This window comes from Argentina silus (assembly GCF_951799395.1).
Source record: "Argentina silus genome assembly, chromosome: 2".
NCBI classification, from domain to species: Eukaryota; Metazoa; Chordata; class Actinopteri; order Argentiniformes; family Argentinidae; genus Argentina; species Argentina silus.
Window position 1 is genome coordinate 30,392,099 of NC_139656.1, and position 5,000 is coordinate 30,397,098.

Genomic DNA, 5,000 nt, shown 5'->3' on the forward strand with positions numbered 1-5,000 from the left:
TGACAGTGTGTGACACAAGTGCTTGTTTTTGATTTACATAATATGTAACATTAGGTGGTTGACTACTGTGAAAGACAGACTCATCTGTCAATTATTTTTGGTATTTTTTTTAACTTGTTTTACTCATATTGTGTGCGTGTGTGCGCGTGCCTGTGTGTGTGTGCGTGCGTGTGCGTGTGTGCGTGCGTGTGTGTGTGTGTGTGTGTGTGTGTGCGTGTGCGCGCGCCTGTGTGTGTGCGCCAGGGAAAGAGAGGACTATCTTTCTCAACGCCTTGCTGTTTATGATTTCTCATTCCTGACAGACTGGTTCTTTTAAAGGGAAAATGCACGGTGTGTGTCCCCAGTCCGGTGGCACTGATGCTGAACGTTGACCCAGGGTTCTTCTGCTCATCTGTATCACTACTACTGCAGTGTTTTAATATCCATTGTTGTATAGAATTTTGTAACACTGTTTGTCAAATGAAGATGTGGGTGTGTAGATATGAAATGACTGTCTATTCTATCAGACGTAGGACAATATGCATGTGTGACAAACTAATAAAATGAACTAAAACTGTGTGTTGCCGTGGTTACATCACATGTCATGTTTATTGTACAGTATGTTATCTGACCTGGTAACACTGTGATACTGTGACATTGGGATATGATGATGAATAGCCAATTGTACAATGGCTCTCAGTGTGGAATAGTGTGTGTGTGTGTGGGTATAGGTATGTGTGTGTGTGTGTGTGTGTGTGTGTGTGTGAGTGTGTTTAGTGAGGAGTGTTTGACCACTACCTACCCTGTGAAGCCATCTGTTCATCTCATTCTCTTTCCTCTCTCTCCTCCCTCCCTTCTCTCTCTCCAACTATGTGTATCAGTAGTGTGGTTGTAATGTTGAATGGTTGTTTTTACAGACTTCTGCTCCCCAGATGGTAATGGAACCTTGTATTACTAACTAGATTTACACGTGCGTCAAAATAGATATGTTGTATCTATGTTAGTGGGCTGAATGTCGTAATCTGAGCTTTGATTTGATAGGTAAATATTCAGCAGAAAGATAAATATCATCCCCTCCAAGGCAGCTCTCTCAGCTCCTCCCACTGAGCCTCCATCTGTCCCATCATGCACTGTGCCAGGACCCATGTGATCATGTGATGGAGCAACTGACCAACAGAGGACTGAGCTCCAATCACCCTATAACTCCTAGTCCCTACCTCCTACCTCCTAGTCCCTACCTAGTACCCCCTAGACCCTACCTCCTAGTCCCTACCTCCTATCCCCTAGTCCCTACCTCCTACCCCCTGGTCCCTACCTCCTGGTCCCTACCTCCTACCCCCTAGTCCCTACCTCCTAACCCCTGGTCCCTATCTCCTAGTCCCTACCTCCTACCTCCTAGTCCCTACCTCCTAGCCCCTACCTCCTACCCCCTGGTCCCTACCTCCTACCTCCTGGTCCCTACCTCCTGGTCCCTACCTCCTACCACCTAGTCCCTACCTCCTACCCCCTGGTCCCTACCTCCTATCCCCTGGTCCCTACCTCCTACCCCCTAGTCCCTACCTCCTAACCCCTGGTCCCTATCTCCTAGTCCCTACCTCCTACCCCCTAGTTCCTACCTCCTATCCCCTAGTCCCTACCTCGTTTCCCCTAGTCCCTACCTCCTACCCCCTAGTCCCTACCTCCTACTCCCTAGTCCCTACCTCTTATCCCCTAGTCCCTACCTCCTATCCCCTAGTCCCTACCTCCTATCCCCTAGTCCCTACCTCCTAGCCCCTAATCCCTACCTCCTACCCCCTAATTGACCCATGTCCCTTATGTAGAACACCTCAGCAGACTGACCCATGTGACCCATGTAGAACACCTCAGCAGACTGACCCATGTTGATAAAGCAAACAGACGCCCCAATCGGTTTGTGATCTTTTAGTGTCATTTATGAAAACAATCATTCCTTGAATACATTTCTAAATCTTTTGAACAAGACACAGTTGAAGTTTCCTTTAAGACAAAATGAGTTGTTGACATGACTAAAACAAACAGGAAATACTGTACAAACTACATACACATGTAGAATTTGTTATCTCAATAGAAAAATATATCTTTATATCAATATGATAAGACCTTACGAGCATCTAGACCCTGTGACAACCTGGCATAGCCAAACCAAGCATGCTGACGGTGAGAGGAGGAGGGGACGGAGGAGCAGGGTCAGATATCATGCCTGGGGAGGCTGGCGGAGGTAGACATCGGAGGACGGCCTCATTGGAATACATGGAATGGAATGAGGTCACGTGTGTTTGATACCATTCCTCATTCCATTCCATGAGTTACAATGAGCCCATCCTCCGATTTCTACCTCCACCAGCCTCCCCTGTATTACACATCTCCCTCAGGAGGGACTCCCAGACAGGATTAGGATCTGTTCCTTCATACCCTCCAACTTTAGAGAAAATCATAGTGTCGTACGGATGGCTTACCACAGCTGACAGGCTGACCTTTGAACTTACAGAGGCTGCAGTTCAGGAAGCCACAGCAGGAAACCCCTCACACTCAAAACAAACATTATTATCATTATCGAACAGACATTATCATTATCATTATCAGACATTATCGTCATCACCAGACAGACATTATCATTCAAGTATTGTACACTGTGTTAATGGAACCATAGTTGTTAATACCGAACAGTAGTTACCTGACAAGTGGCTATTGATTATAGATGTGTATTGTTCATTTTCCATTGAGAATCAACATTTAATGTATTTCATGTTATCAACACACACACACACACACACACACACACACACACACACACACACACACACACACACACACACACACACACACGGTATAGGTTATTGCCTGTGCGACTTGATAAGGCAAGACAATTAGAGTAAGACATTCTGCAGAAGAGTGGTGTTGGGGTGAGTGAGCTCTATGACTGTGGGAGGTTGTTTGCATAAGAGCAGTTAGCTGTTTCCTCATATGACGCACTGTACCATACAACTACCTAACACTACATGGTCAACTACCTAACACTACACATGGTCAACGTGGGGAATTAAAACATGGGCATTTAAGGGCCAATAAAATCCATGTTGTGTCCATATCAGTGTTCATATCAGATACGATTTTGATGTGTAACATCGAGGGTGTGTTGGCAAATAGAGATATTGCGTGTGATGCGACGCCAAATTATGTCACAAGTTTCCCGCTTAAAATATTTCGCACTCACTGTCGCACTGGGAGCCTGTGATACATTCTGAGCGCGTTCATTCGGAAAACGTCTTTGGCTGCCACTGTTCTCTCTATTTTAATCAGGACTCAAGAGTTTCAATATGCACACAATCAGCCCGTCTCCCCTCTCGGTACATAATTCATGACTGATTACAGTCAGAACGCCAGCGAGGAACAGCCGTATGGTCGGGCGCGGAGCAGGAAACTCACGCGTCGCTGTCCGTGGTGCGGAAACCGTTGGCGCAAGCGCAGACGCTGTCAACCGGTTCATCCATTTAGCTCAACAGGGAAACATTCTGCTCTCACTTTGACGATCCTCTGACAGGCCCAGAGAGCCGTTACGACACGCTCACGGCTCTAGAAGGACACGGCAAATCAGTCTGATCTCGCCAGTTTGGCATCATTAAGGATCTCCGATTTACCTTTGATAAACTGTTTGTCTCAATTAATTAAATCAATAAGCCGACGTTGGGAGCCGTTTCCTCGACACTACAGCGTCCGACACTGAACAGGAGTTATTCTAGAGGTTGATAGTTGACCCAGTAGGGCGATATGAGTGTTCTGTAGTCACTTCATTAGCCTTATCGTCTACGGCGAGGTCAGAGTTCAGACGCGACCCCACGGGGCAGCTCGGGAGCTCTGACACAACCCACCTCTACTGGAGAAGGTTCTAAGGCTACATGACGAGAACACGCCATTCTCTGCTCATGAAGTATAAACGCGACACAAAAACACACACATCAGACACCGCGACTGTTGAAATGCACTGTTAGAAACACCAAACGCAAACCCCACACACGTATACAGCACGCCTACAGAGTCCTTCAGCATAGTCTGCATGATTGTGATGTGCTTGCTAACTACGTGGGACACTAGACGTCGCTGGGCGTCCTGGGCCGCAGGGAGAAGCTGGAGGCGCAGCACCCGCAGCACGCCAGTCTGAGAGACTTCTGGATGTCCGGGTTTCTGAAGGCGTAGATGACGGGGTTGATGATGGAGTGGCAGATGGCGGGCAGGGCGGTGACGTAGGTGTAGACGACCGGGTACCGCGTGTCGGCCACCAGGGAGTACATGGCGAAGGGGATCCAGCAGAGGGCGAAGGTCCCCAGGATGGCCGAGAGCGTGGACACCCCCTTGGTGGTGGAGGAGGCGTGGGAGGCGGTCATGAACTGGTGCTGCACGGCGATCTGCTGCGCGTGCCTGAAGGCGATCCGGCAGATCTGCAGGTAGAGCTGCAGGATGAGCGCGAACACCAGCAGGAAGGACACGGCGAGCGCCGCGGCGTTGTTCTTGTCCACGGGGCGGCAGATGCTGCACGTGCTCTCGTCCTCCAGGCAGTTCCAGCCCATGACGGGCAGCGCGCCCAGCAGGAGGCTGGTGAGCCAGATGAGCACCAGAATGATGTAGGTGCAGACCAACGTCCGGTCTGTGTGGTAGGTCAGGGCGTTGTACAGGGACAGGTACCGGTCCACGGTGATCGCCAGGATGCTCAGGACGGAGGCCGAGAAGGCGGCGATGAGCAGGCCGGCGGAGAGCAGGGTCACCAGCTGCGTGTCCACCAGGTACGTGATGGTGAAGTTCACGATCAGGCCGAGGCCCGCCAGGAGGTCGGCGAACGCCAGGCTGCCGATCAGGACGAACATGGGCGCGCGCAGGTTGGGCGTGTAGACGATCAGGGCGATGACGATGGCGTTCTCGCAGGACATCAGGGTGCCGGTCACGCACAGGACAACGTCCCAGGGGTTGACGGCGGCGAGTGCCGGCTGCAGCTCGAGCTCCGGGGAGGA

At 50.1% G+C, this 5,000-nt stretch overlaps 1 pseudogene across 1 annotated transcript in view; it reads right to left on the minus strand.

Annotated features, from left to right (window-relative positions):
* Window positions 1-4,085: 4,085 nt before the first annotated feature.
* Window positions 4,086-5,000, minus strand: part of LOC310823578 (G-protein coupled receptor 12-like) — a 1,021-nt pseudogene continuing 106 nt past the window's right edge. Inside the window, exon 1 of the transcript in view lies at window positions 4,086-5,000. This exon is cut by the window's right edge and continues 106 nt beyond it. The product of the transcript in view is annotated as a G-protein coupled receptor 12-like (transcript).